The sequence below is a fragment of the Ornithorhynchus anatinus genome, chromosome 18 (assembly GCF_004115215.2).
Source record: "Ornithorhynchus anatinus isolate Pmale09 chromosome 18, mOrnAna1.pri.v4, whole genome shotgun sequence".
Taxonomy (NCBI): domain Eukaryota; kingdom Metazoa; phylum Chordata; class Mammalia; order Monotremata; family Ornithorhynchidae; genus Ornithorhynchus; species Ornithorhynchus anatinus.
In genome coordinates, this window is record NC_041745.1 from 8,293,086 (window position 1) to 8,307,749 (window position 14,664).

Genomic DNA, 14,664 nt, shown 5'->3' on the forward strand with positions numbered 1-14,664 from the left:
AGATGTGTCTTCAGTAGGGCTTTGAGGTGGGGGAGAGACATTGTTGGGTTTGAGGAGGGAGGGCGTTGTAGATTAGAGGCAGGATGTGTCTAGATAGGTGAGATTGAAGTATAGTGAAAAGGTTGGCATTAGAGGAACAAAGTGTGGGTTGTAATACAGTAGCGAGGTGAGGTAGGAGGGGGCAAAGTGATGGACTGCTTTTAAAAGCCAATGGTGAGGGGTTTTTGTTTGATGTGGAGAAGGATGGAGTTGAGGAGTGGAGAAACATGTCCTGAACATGTTTTTGTAGAAAAATGATCCGGGCAGCAGAGTGAAGTATGGACTGGAGTGCGGCAAGACAGGAGGATGAGCCTCGTGGACAGCTGGTAGGTAAAGAATTCGGAGTTTTAACACAATGTTTGATCCATCTATTAGGCCTTCTACACTCTTGAATATGGCAAGTTAATGCCAGCTTGGTATAAGCCAAATGGGGAAAACCCGTAGGACATAGAAAAATATATTCAGTGCTGGCTTTTTCAACCACTCAGGTGAATTTAACAATGATAATAATAATTTTGGTATTTATTTGCTTACTATGTACCAAGCATTGTTCTAAGTTCTGTGATAGATACAGGATAGTCATCCCTGTCCTTCACAGGGCTCACAGGACTAAGGGGGAGGGAGAATGGTAATTTAATTCCCATTTTACAGAGGAGGAAACTGAGGCACAGAGAACTAAAGTGATCTGCCCAAGTTCACATGGCAGGCAAATGGAAGAGCTGGGTTTAGAAGAAGGCGTCTTCTTCAAAGAAGAAACATATAATAAAGGTAGATAAACTCATGATCATGAATGGGGATAATCAAAGCAACAGCTTATTCACCCACAGTCATCCAGTTCAGCACCCCTCAACACAGGGACACATTCCAAAATATTCAGTCACTCATGCGAAGCAGCATGGCCTAGTGAATAGAACACAGGCCTGGGAGTCAGAAGGACCTGGGTTCTAATCCCAGCTCCACCATCTCTCTGCTGTGTGGCCTTGAGCAAATGTCTTTAACTTCTCTGTGCTTCAGTCACCTCATCTGGAAAATGGGGATAAGAATTTTTGTGAGCTCCATTTGGGACAGGGACTGTGTCCAAACTAATTAGCTTATATCTCCCCCAGGACTTAGTAGAGTGCCTGGCACATAGAAAGCATTTAACAAAAAAGTGGTCCTCCTGGATTGGTTCCCCGAAGGGAGGTGCTGGCCCCAGCCAAGCAATGAGAGATGCTTGTGGTCGAGTCAGGTGGATGTGTTTGCTCCCGCTAGGAACTGAGAGGGGAGACCTGGAAGTCCCCAAAGCCTTGGACTCGGTGAAGAGGTTGAGAAGTTTGAGTTAACACAGATAGTCCCGCAAGACATCAAGACTATAAATGAGAATTTCCTATAGTGCCTTGGGCTTTAAGGGAGAAGGGCCCTGTCATTTGAGGACCGATTGTCAGTTGGGCAAGGATGACACGTTTGACCTACGCCTCCCCACCACAGCCGCTATCCTTCATTGCCTCGGCCCGGTCACCCCTACGAGGGAGGCCTCCCGGCTTGAAGGTGGTTTGTGCTTTGTTTTTTTAAATGGTAAGGGCCTACTATGTGCCAGGCACTGTACTGAGCACTGGTGTAGGTACAAGCTAATCAATTTAGATCCAGTCCATGTCCCACTTGGGGTTCACAGTCTTATTTACCATTTTACAGAGGAGGGAGCAGAGGCCCAGAGAAAACTGACTTACCCAAGGTCACACAACAGACAAGTGGTGGTGGAGTCAGGTCCTCCGACTCCCAGGCCCGGGCTCTATCCACTGAGAGCTCTTTCCACTAGGCCTCGTTCCTCGACAGCGGTAAGTCTTACTTCTACTACCCAGACCAACACTGGGAAAACTTAGCCAGGCCCTCGCTGCCGGGCATCTGTGGTAGCAGATGAGAGAAATGAAATCCATAGATAATCCCCAACCCTCATTTCAGCTTATCGTTTCCACCTGTTGTTGAAGTTAAGGAGCAGAATCAAAACTCTGAGTTTCTTTTCCCTTCTCTCACCTTCAGAGAGAAACGGAGAAGCCAAGGCATCTGGAAAGTCCCTAAATGAATGTTTATGTTAGAGTCCGGTGGTCCGTTCAGGTGTGTGTGCCTAGTAGTATTCTCACTGATCTCAGCCTGAAGGGAATGGCCCGTTTCTATCTGTTTGCTGTGCACAGTTCCCGGCAGGGATCGAGAGGCAGGGATCGAGATGGTGGCGAGGGACCGGGTCCCTTCGTCATTCCGCACTTCCCAAGCGCCTAGAACGGTGCGGTCCGGGCAGGCCTGACATGTTCCCCTAGGATAACCTTTTCCCCTGGCTTAAACTTCTCCCCCAGCCTAGCCTTTACGCCTAGCCTAACCTTTTCCCCTAGCCTAAACTTTCCCCTAGCACTCAGTAGACGTTCAGTAAGTGGACTTGTCTGATCAGGGGAGGTTGGTACAGTCACCTCGGTGGGAGAGAGAGCCCATGTCAGACTCGCCCTTCGCCACCAAGGGGCGCCACCGAACCGTTTTCCACAGTTGGCCTCTTCCCAGCTCATATTCCAAGACAGCGGGCGGTCAAACAGAGTTCATTTTTGCTGTAACCATCACCGGCTAGCTCTGTCCCGGCCAAACGATAGCTCACCCCTTGCCTTTAAAAGCGAAATCAAGATCCCTTTCCAAAGATAACTTGGGCCGTTGCCGAGCCCCGGGCCTGTGTCTCCCCCAGACTTCTGATCCCGCAGATTCCCCGTCTAATAATAATAATAATGTTGGTATTTGTTAAGTGCTTACTATGTGCCGAGCACTGTTCTAAGCGCTGGGGTAGATACAGGGTAATCAGGTTGTCCCACGTGAGGCTCACAGTTAATCCCCATTTTACAGATGAGGTCACTGAGGCCCAGAGAAGTTAAGTGACTTGCCCACAGTCACACAACTGACAAGTGGCAGAGCTGGGATTCGAACTCATGACCTCTGACTCCCAAGCCCATGCTCTTTCCACTGAGCTACGCTGCTTCTCAGTGAGTCTACTCAGTGAGAAAGCAATGGGCGGGGAGGGGTGGAAGCTGGCTTCATCCAGGAGTGACTCTTCGTGTCGTTGTGCAAAGAGGGATTGGCAGGCTTCCCTCAGAGAGCCGTGCCATCTCCCCTCTAGTCTTCAGCTGTGGGGGCGGGGGACCGAGGGGAGGAGTGTAACCCACAGGATCAATCCTTTGACCGTATTTATTGAGCACTTACTGTGGTAGTGGTAGTCCCATTCCCTGCCCACGACGAGCTTACAGTCGAGGAATGGCTCCCGGGAAAGAAGCTGACCAAGGTGACCGGTGACTAGGTGCTTCTCCTTCCCTTCATCCCTTCCCTCGGCTGCTTTCCGTTGGAAAGACCCCAGAGATGACGCAGGGATCAGAAGGAACCAGAACAGATTCACTGCTCCTGAGCTATGACTTTTAATCTGTTTGACATCCCGGGACTCTGAGACTCCCATCATCATAATAATAACAACGTGGTATTTGTTAAGCACTTACTATGTTCCAGGCACTGCACTGTGCTGGGGGGGGTACAAGCAAATCAAGTTGGACCCAGTCCCTGTCCCTCATGGGGCTCAGTCTTAATCCCCATTTTACAGCGCTTAACAAATCCTATCATTTATTTTATGAGATAACTGAGACCCAGAGAAATGAAATGACTTGCTCAAGGCCCCACAGCAGACAAGCGGCAGAGCGGGGATTAGAGCCCATGACATTCTGACTCCCAGGCCCGTGCTGTAGCCACTCCACCATGCTGCTTCCCACATCGTGACACATAAAGCTGCGGGGCCCGGTGGAGTAAAAATGCCCTGGTTCTAATCCCGGCTCTGTCACTTGACTGTGGCATGTCACACTGGAAAAGTTACTCAGGTTTTCTGTGTTTCCGTTTCCCCTTCTGTAAAATGGGGATCCATTACCTGCTCTCCCAGCCCCTTTAGACTGTGAGCCCCTTGCGGAACAGGGACTGCGTCCAATCTGCTGATATTGTGTTTCACCCAGCTGTTAACACAGTGCTTGGCCTACAGTTAGTGTTTCCTTCATTCTTTCAGTAGTATTTACTGAGCGCTTACTATGTGCAGAGCATTCTACTAAGCACTTGGAATGTAGTGTTTAAAAAATACCACTGGACACTGGATGCTGGGCAGTGAGGGTTAAGGTTGGGGTAGCAGGAGGGTCCTGCCAGCCTTCCCCCTCCCCTCTTCATTGTCTCGCCCGCTCATCTCCCACCCCCATTAGCCTGTTTCAACTTCGGGGGCTTGGATCACCACCTAGCCTTGCTCTCCAGCCCTTCAGAAGTATATAGAAGGTCACAGTCGTAGCAGCAGGAATAGTGGGAGTAGTTATATTGGTATATTATCAGGAGTAACATTAGTAATATTGGGTGCTAATAGAAGTAATACTAGCATTTATTGAGCACCTGTGGGGAAGTGGCTGGAGAGAAGCTTTTCTGTGCCTCAGTTTCCTCATCTGTAAAATGGTGATTCCATCCTATGCCCTCCTACTTAGACTGTGAGTCCCATGTGTGACAGGGACTGCGTCCAACCTGATAAATTTGCATCTACCCCAGCTCTTAGACCACTGCTAGGCACATAGTAAGCGAGTAACCAATACTATAAAAAAAAATACCGTCCAAGTAGCTTTTGATCTGTTTATTTAGCAAGGTATTTTCTCCTGGAGTGCTGGCCTCCCCCGCTTTAATTGTGAGCTCTCTGGGAGCCAGGGACTGTGTCTGAATGAACGTCTGTTGATTCTTAGCAAAGCTTAGGACAGTGGTTCACCGGTCACCAGTGGTCCCGGGGGTCCCGGGAGCTCCCCTCCCGCAGTACAGCGGGCTCCATCATGGCGTCCTTCCCTTCTCTCCTCTCCCTCTGCCTCCGTCGGCCACTGAAGACCACCCTCCCAATGTCCACAGTGACCATGCTGGCTGCCCCCCAGGGTCTTAAGGATCCTGAGCTAGAACAGTAGGTGGGGCAGGTTGGAACTCTGGGGTTCTTTGGATTGATTTGGAACCAGAGATATGTCCAAACCCCGATTTTTATCAACTCGTCAGCCTCCTCTTGCACTTAAGTTTTACGTATTTATAGACACCCCCGTAGTCTGTGTTTCCATCATTCAGTCGGTAGTTTGTATCGAGTGCTTATTCAGGGCAGGGTGATGTACTAAATGTTTGGGAGAGGACAACAGACCGGATCCCTGCCCTCAGAGAGCTTTCAAGTTCTATATCTGCCTCACCCGTTGGGAAGGGGGAACATGTCCCTCTTTGCGATCAGGAAACATGGCTCGTTCTGGTGTACCTCCAAAGTGCTTAGCACAGTGCATTGCACTCAGCAGATGCTCAATATATGCCACTGCTACTCTTCTTATGAGTCCACCACCACCACCCAAAGAGGTGACTGATTCTCAAACTCTGAAGAGGATGCTTGTAGCTTGTTGGGTGGGAAGAGTCATAGCTCCACGGTCATAGCTAGATCTCTCTGCTCCCCACTTCTTTTCCTCCACCCCTCTGACCTTTCTCTCTCTCCCAACCACAGTACAACACCAGCCCACCCACACATACATACACCGTAACCCCAAAACCAAGCCCGGGTGTGACACCCACACACTTCTCAGTCACCCTGCCCTTATCTGTCAGCAAGCGGTGTGAGTCACTGGCCGTATTCCCCTTTCTCAAAGCTGCTTCCTCGGTCACTAAAGGGGAACACTGAGGCCGGTTTGAGAAAGGGGAGTCGGGATCAATCTTATGTATCACCCAAGCCTCTGCAAGCAAATCACAACTTCATCCTGTCGAAGTTTCTGGTTCTTTTTGAGGCTCGGATCAATCAGTCAGTCGTGTTCATTGAGCACTCGACTGAGTGCAAAGCTCTGTTCTAAGCCGAATGAAGTAGGCTGACCATATGTCCTGGGACAGTCCTGGATTTTTTTAGGTTAACTTGACTATTCGGGGAAAAATGTCCAAATATCCCAGAATTGGGACTGATCCTATCAATCGTATTTATCGAGCACACACTGTGTGCAGAGCACTGTCCTAAGCACTTGGGAGAGTTCAATATAGCAATATAACGGAGTTGATAGAGAAGTTCCCTGCACGCAGTGAGCTTATGGTATCCCTGTCTGAGCACGCCTAGGGAAGCTCTGCAGATAACCGGGGAGGATTACACAGTCTAAAATCTGAGACATTTTCACGCAACTTAAAAACTTCACCACTTTCAGAAACCTCAAGCTGTAAATGATTTCATGGGGGCTAATGATTAACAACTTTACACTACCAGGAAAAAAGCTTGGAGTCTAGCCATTAGAAAGGGATGGCTCTTTAGCTGTACCACTAGTAATTCTGGAGGCGGGGATGGTGCGGTGAGCAGGGGCTATGCCTAACTCTCACCTATGTATTTTTTCCCCAATGTGTTATTGTAGTGTTCTGCACACAGTAGACACTCAAAGAATACTATTACTGCTATTATTACCCACAGGGTACAGTGCACACTATACTGAGTACATGGAAAAGTATGGTATTTGACTCAAGGGATCTCTAGACTGTAAGCTCATTGTGGTCAGGGAAAGTGTCGTTTATTGTTATATTCTACTCTCCCAAGCGCTTAGTACAGTGCTCTGCACAGTAAGCACTCAATAAATATGACTGACTTTAGGGATTTGATTCTCGCCCCACTCTCAACCCTGCAGCACTTAGGTACATAGCTTTAAATTATGTTTTATAAAGTATTTGTCAATATTAATGTCACCCGCTCTAAACCGTAAGCTCTTTGTGGGCATGGAATGTGCTTGCCAACTCATTTGTACTGTACTCTCCCAAGCGGTTACTATTAGTGCTCTGCACATAGTAAGCACTCCAACAAATATCATTAGCTGATTGATTAAGCTCTTATTGCATGCCAAGGACTGTGTTAAGCACTGGAGTAGATTATTATTATTATTTTATTGATTAAGTGCTTACTATGTGATAAACACTGTCTTAAGCACTGGGGTAGATACAAGTTAATTAGGTTGGGCATAGTCCTTGACCCCATGGAGCTCACAGTCTAATAAATACCACTGAATCTGATCAGACCCAGTTTCTGTTCTACACAGCAGCTGATAGTATAAGGAGGAAGAAAAGCTATTCGATCCCCATTTTACAGCTGAGAAGACTGAGGCACAGTTAAATGATTTGCCCAAGATCACCCAAAAGGGAAGGGATGGAGTCGGGATTATAACCCAGGTCTCCTGACTCCCAGTCAGAATTGAGGGTGCCACAGATCCATTTCTCATCATCATCAGAGGATATCTCACAGTCGAGAAGCAGGCTACCAACTCAGTGCTTAGTACAGTGCTCTACACACAGGAAGCACTTAGTAAATAGCACTGATTGATACTGGGAGATGGCATCAAATAAATTCAAACCAACAGGCAGAAGCAAAGAGGGTAATTTTACATGGTGGAGGAATTAAGCCAATTCTTGTGCTTTCCATAAAAGTTGGGATTCCATCCGGGAATTAACCAAATCAGACAGATTTTGTGGTATAGCAAAGCTTGACCTAGCCTTTTTCCCAGAGGTGTGAAGTTACTAATTATTAGCCTCCATGAAATAATTGAAAACTTAAGGTTTCTGAAAGTGATGAAGTTTTTAAGAAGCATGAGAAGCAGCCTGGCATAATGGATAGAGTACGGGTCTGGGAGTCGGAAGGTCATGGATTCTAATCCCGGCTCCACCACCTGTCTGCTGGGTGACCTTGGGCAAGTCGCTTCACTTCTCTGTGCCTCAGTTACCTCATCTGTGAAATGGGGATTGAGAGTGTGAGCCCCACTTTGGGACAGGGACTGTGTCCAACTTAATTTGCTTGTATCCACCCCAGCGCTTAGTATAGTGCCTGCCGCCCAGTAAGTGCTTAACAAATACCATAATTATTATTATTAAGTTGCACAACCTACTAAGAAAATGTCTCAGGTTTCACAAAGTCTAATCTTTCCAAATTTCTACAAAGCTGCCCTAAGTATGCTCAGACTTGAATTTATCTTTGCCACAAGTCGACGTTCCAGTGAAGTCTGGTAAACCTCTGTGGCCCTAACGTACATCTCATCGGTCAGTCAATTGATGGTATTTATTGAGCACCTATTGCATGCAGAGCACTGTACTTGGGAGAGTACAATACAATGGAGTTGGTAGACATATTCCTGCCCGAAAGGATCTTTTGCTATATAGGAGGAGATGGAAATGAAAATATGGATCGGTACATAAGAGCAGTTATAAACTCGATTACATCCTCTTACCTGTAAGTTATTTTAGGGCCTATTTCCCCAGCTAGATCGTAAGTTCCTGAGGGCTGGGATTGTGTCCACTAAGACTAGAGTCTTAGTGATCTGCTATTGTCTCTAGACCGCAAGCTCACTGTGGGCAGGGTATGTGTGGCAGAGCCGGTGTCCTTCTGACTCCCAGACCTGTGCTCTATCCACTAGGCCATGCCGCTTCCAGGAATGTGTTTGTTATTTCTGTTGTATCGTACTCTCCCGAGTGCTTAGTCCAGTGCTCTGCACGTAGTAAGCACTCAGTAAATACCATTGATTGATTATATCGTACTCTCCCAAGTATTTAGTACAGTGGTTTGCACACAGTAATGAATACAACTGAATGAATGAATGAATAAATAGTAAGCCTATTGTACTCTCCCAGGTGGAGCCATATGGAGGCTAAAAGCCTGGGGCCTGGCTGGTCCCAGTCCAGCCCTAGCTAAGCCAAGCCCCAGTCATGTCACTGTAGAATGGTTCTAGTTGAACTCTCCTCCTCTCTCATGCCCTCTCCTCCTCTCTCACGCCCTCTCCCTCTTTCCCCCGTCACACCCGTCACAGCACTTAACCAAATCCCGGCTCTCGGCTGTCATCACAACGGGAGAGAAATGAGCGTTACTCGGGTAGATCGGAATGACAGCGAAAGCAGCCTGGGGTAGAGCGGTGCCGGCCCAAGTACCCGGAGCCTGTGGAAATGGGAGAATGTCACCAGGGGAGAGGGGGTGGTAGGGGATGGACCAGGACCCCCAGCAACAGAGGGACAGCTGACCCCAGAATTCCTGGGCCTTGTGAGTAAACCCTTCTGGCCTTATCCATGTGTCTCAGCATAATAGGTCGTGGGTTCTAATCTCCGACTGCCACATTTCTGCTGTGTGACCTTGGGCAAGCCATTTAACTTCTCTGTGCCTCAGTCACCTCATCTGGAAAATGGGGATTGAGACTGTGAGTCAGCGTGGCTCAGTGGAAAGAGCACGGGCTCAGTGGAAAGAGCACGGGCTTTGGAGTCAGGGCTCATGAGTTCGAATCCCAGCTCTGCCACTTGTCGGCTGTGTGACTGTGGGCAAGTCACTTCACTTCTCTGGGCCTCAGTTCCCTCATCTGTAAAATGGGGATTAAGACTGTGAGCCCCACGTGGGACAACCTGATTCCCCTGTGTCTACCCCAGCGCTTAGAACAATGCTCGGCACATAGTAAGCGCTTAACAAATACCAACATTAATATGGGACAGGGACTAAGTCCAACCTGATTTGCTTGTATCCATTCCAGCATTTAGTATGGTGTTTGGCACATAGTAAGCACTTAACAATTACCATTATTGTTATTATTATTGATAATGCAGCTACATCAGTAATTGGTATTTATTGAGCACTTGCTGTGTGCAGACCACTGTACTGAGCACTTGGAAGAGGAGAGTTGGCAGGCACATTCCCTGCCCATAACAAGATTACGGTCTAGAGAGGGAGCCGTCTTCTGCCGGGCAGCTCCACTCGACTCTAAGGTCCTTGGGGACGAGGAGCTATGCCTACTATCTCCACCTAATCCTCTCAAGTGCCGAATAGAGTGTCCTGCACAGAGTAAGTGCTCAATAAAGGCCACGGAAGACTTGGTGAGGGGCAAAGAGAGGGATGGGGGCCAGCAGAGGAGTCATTTCACCTCCTCTTTAACAGACCCTTTTGGCACATGGCAATTAGGAGTGACTTTTTGAGGAGGAGCTGCCAGTGGATGATGAGACAGAGACAACAGCGCCGGGTGTGCAGATAATTAACTCGTCAGCATGATGGGGACACTCTCTGTGCATTCATGCTGTGTTGGAACTGGTCTCTTCTGCCGCTGTGGGCGGGAAACGTGGCTGTCCACTCTGCACTGCACTCTCCTAAGTATTCCATAAAGGGCTCTGCACTTTAGTAAGTGCTCAATAAATACCATCGACGATGATGAGGTCAGACACAGTTCCTGCCCCAAGAGGGCCTCAGAGTCTGAGTAAGGTGAACAGGGATTTAACCCCCCTCTTACTAAGAGGAAACTAAGGCTGTCCCCAACATCGATACCTTGCTTTTTGTAGTATTTGTTAAGTGCTTACTTAATGCCAGGCGCTGTACGAAGTCCTGGGGTAGATAAAAGGTAATCAGATTGGACCTAGTCCATGTCCCACATCAGGCTCATAGTCTTAATCCTCATTTTACAGATGAGGTGACTGAGGCACAGAGAAGTGAAGCGATTTGCCCAAGGTCACACAGACAAGTGGCAGGGTAGGGATTAGAACCCGGATCCTGCGGACTCCCAGGCCTGTGCTCTATTCACTGGGCCACCCTGCTTTCTATGATTCATAGACCGGTCCAGAAGGTATCAGCCTGATGTGTCCTTAGAAGACCAGCAAGCCTTCAGTGGTGATCCCTGACTTAGTGTGGTTCCGGGAGCTTTGGAGAACGAGCTGGGAGAAGCCTAGTGCCATATTTCAACCCAACAGCCAGGTGCGAGCTTCACTCCCAGCTAAGAGACACCCCAACCACCTTGATAAAAGATAATCTTATTCTTTTCTGTCTTATTTTCATGCATCTCTGCACTTCCCAGTTTTGGACCAGAAGCAGAAGTACCAAAATACTTCACATGACATTCTCATAGTATTTCTGATGTGGCCAGAAACAGGAAGTTTAAGAAACAAGAAGTCTTTAGTGCTCAAATTATGCCCATGTATCCCCCCTACGCACCCCTAGGCTGATGTAGGATAAGCACTAGGGGTCTCGAGGTTGAAAATTCAGGGGATTCACACTTGTAAGCAGTTTTTTTTCCCTTTTTACCAAGAGTAGAGCTCTTTCCAGCCAGGAAAATATTTTTTCCTTGGCCATGACTTGTTATGCCTAATGGAAAGGATGTGGATCTGGGAGTCAGGAAACCTAAATTCTAATCCCAGCTCTGCCGTTGGTCTGCTGCGTGTCCTGGGACAAGTCACTTAACCTCTCTGGCCCTCTGCTCTCCCTCCGTCTTAGACTGTAAGCTCCTTGTGGGCGGGGATCGCATCTACCAACTATGTTACATTGTACTTTCCCAAGCACTTAGTACAGTGCTCTGCACACAGTAAGTGCTCAATAAATACTGCTGATTGATTGATAAACTGTGAGCCCCGTGAGAGACAGGGATTGAGTCCGACCTGATTGACTTGTCTCTACCCCAGCGCTTAGTACAGTCCTTGGCACATAGGAAGCATTCAACGAGTACCATGATTATTATTGATTATTAGTAGATGCTTAGTAAGTGCCACAGTCATCATTATCGTCATCAATTAAAATGCTTTAGGGGAGCTTGGAAAAGGCCTAGCCCCTTTCACACGAATGAGGGACACTTTCAGGTCCAAGAATGCCCACGCCAAGTTTCCTTCATGTGAAAGTTCGAATGGCACTTTGAACTTCGTCCATCAGATTAAAGGCAAGTGGTACTGAACGGTTGCTCCACCCAAGAAACGTTTCTGGGGTGTGTCCTCCCCCTCCAGTAAAATAATCTGCCATATCGATGGGATTTGCATTTCCATGATGATTTTGATGCGGCCGGCAGCCGACAGTGGCCCGGGCTTGGATTTGGTTCAGGTGATAGGGTCAGTCAATCAGTGGTATTGTTTGAGTGCTTACTAAGTGCTGTACTGAAAATACACTACAACAGAATTAGCAGATACTTTCCCTGCCCAAACAAATTTATAGTCTAGGTAATTAATTTACAGTTTGGGGATGCCTGGATTCCCTCTGAGTCCAAGTGGGCTCAAGCGTACAGTCCTCTAGACTGTAAGCTCCCTGTGGACAGAAAACACGTCTGCCAACTCTGTTGCATCGTACTCTCCCAAGCACTTAGTACAGTTCTAGGCTCACAGGAAGCACTCCAAATGCCACTGGTTGGTTGATTGTATATCCCACAGCAAAGAGACTTCACCCACTTTTAAGTGGAGTAAGCAAAATCCAGAGGCAGAGCTTCCTCTGCCAGGACCTCGAAGAGATTCTCGCAGAGACTTTTAACCAAAAGTCAAGCAGTGTAAAATCCTCCCCGTCCTTCCTTTCTACTTCTGCTGCATTTGGGGATGGAGATGAGGGGGTTTGTCCTGCCCTTCCCTATCAAAATAGTGTTCTGAATTCATGAGGTAAACAAGGAATTAAAATGGTAGACTGGTTTTGAAAGCATTTATTTCTCCCTAGTTCTGAAATTTGCTCTCAGCAGACTAATACTATTACTACTAATAATAAAAGTCTCTAGCTCCACAGCACTTATCAACATATCCGAAATGTATTTATTTCTATTAATGCCTGTCTCTCCCTCCAAGCTGTAAGCTCTCTATGGGCAAGGGAACGTGTCTGGCAACTCTGTTATATCGCACTCTCCCATGTGCTTAGTACAGTGTTCTGCACACATTAAGCACTCAATAAAATAGGATTGATGTATAATAATCCTGGCATTTATGAAGTGCCTACCAGGTGTCAATAATACTAAGGGCTGGGTTAGATACAAACCAGTGGGATCTGACAGTCCTTATCCCACAAGCAGTTCACAATATAAGGTAGGGAGAGTGGGTCTCTTATGCCTACTTTACAGATGAGGAAGTCGAGGCACAGAGAAGCTAAATGACTTGCCTGAGGTCACGCAGCAGGGCAGTGGCAGGGCCAGGATCAGGATCCTCCTTTAGTCCCAGACTCCTACTCTTTCTAATATGCTCTGCTGCCTCTCTTCCTTGCTGCCTCTCTTCCAGTGATTAATTGTAATAATCAATCAGTGATATTTATTAAGCACTTTCTCTGTGCAGAGCACCACACTAAGCCCTTGGGAGAGTACAACACAACAGAATTGGTAGACACGCTCTCTGCCCACATCGAGCTAATAGTCTACCATTATAAACACCTCTGTCGTGCAGCAATAGCTACTGTCTGATTTCCTTCCTTTTCACACACTTGGATTGTTTACCCCATCGCTGTAACCCAGTTACTGGTCCCTGCTGGGGTTCCAGGAGCACATGCAAAAAATAGCTTCAAACCTGTACTGTCTCCACAACTGAAGATAAAGTAGACCTGGGTGTTTAAGCTTCTGGTGCCTCTGCCCCGGGCAGGAGTAGAAGTAATCGTATTTTTTGCTCGCCTACTGAATACAATTCACTGTATTATGCTTTTGGGATTGTTCAGCATCACTGTCATCAATAGTATTATTGAGCCCTTATAGTGCTTGAGCAGAGCACTATACTAGACACTCGGGAGAGTACTGTAGAGCAGAGTTAATAGAGACATTCTCTGCCCACAATGAGCTTACAGTCTAAAGGAAGCCCAAGACCTGTTTATAATAATGGTGTTTGTTAAGCACTTACTGTGTGTTAGGCACTGTACTAAGCACTGGGGGGATACAAGCAAGTCGTGTTGGACACAGTCCCTGTCCCACCCGAGGCTCACAGTCTCAATCCCCATTTTACAGATGCGGTAACCAAGACCCAGAGAAGTGATTGCCCAAAGTCACACAGCAGACAAGCAGCAGAGCCGGAATTAGAACCCATTACCTTCTGACTCCCAGGCCCGTGAGCCATGCTGCTTCTCCACAGGATGCTTACGCTCTAAAAGCAGAGCGCGTCCTTGATGGGTACCACGCCAGGTGAGCAGACTTTCTAAAAAGTCACTCCATTGCAAGGGGCAATGTCACTCTGTATCTCTCCACCCTGCCCCCAGCCAAACGTCCAATCCAGGGGCGTGTCTTCTGAAACCTGGGTTTATGGTGTGTACTTGAGGAATGGCCAGGGAGAATGTTAGTGCTACCTATCAGGGACATGACAAGGGATTCTTGGCTAAAGTTTTGTCCGTCGTCTTCGAAGAAGACACCACCATGAAGTTCACTTACGAGGACATGTGAGGCTCCACAATGTGGGATCCAAGGTCCTGACCTCACTCTGCACCCACAGATGTTGTTCCCTATTATGTTGTCACGTTTGACGTTCGCAGTGCCTGGCGCGGTTTTCTCTCTTGCCTCCTTGTCTCTCATCCTCTATGAAGTTTTGGCTCTAAGTGAGCGTTTCCTTTCTCGTTAACACATGAGGTGCGGGTCCTGTCCGCAGCAGGCCAGTCCCAGATTTCAGCTGGGATGCAATCTTGTCTGAGGCTTTGCGTTACCCCCTCCTTTAAAACATTTCCTCTGCCCTTCTTGCTTTCAATCTCCCTATTTCAGGTCTCCCTAGAGCAGTTGTTCGAATATCCTGCCGTTGTTCAGTCTCCTCACGTGCCTCCCCCAGCTCAACTCTGTGGCGGTGAGCGCAGCTCTGCTGTGAGGAAAAGCAGTGTGGCCTGGTGAAAAGGACCCGGGCCTGGGAGGAAAATAAATCCCTGTTCTGCCACCTGTA

General features: G+C 47.7%; 1 long non-coding RNA gene across 2 annotated transcripts in view; it reads left to right on the forward strand.

Moving 5' to 3' along the window:
• The first annotated feature begins 294 nt into the window (after positions 1-294).
• LOC114818269 overlaps positions 295-14,664 on the forward strand; it is a 63,432-nt gene continuing 49,062 nt past the window's right edge. Inside the window, exon 1 of one of the 2 annotated variants that reach the window (XR_005661038.1) lies at positions 295-365. This is a non-coding gene — a long non-coding RNA (uncharacterized LOC114818269). Of the gene's footprint in view, positions 366-13,833; positions 13,926-14,664 lie in introns of those variants that run through there. The other variant, XR_003766123.2, reaches the window with a different exon arrangement.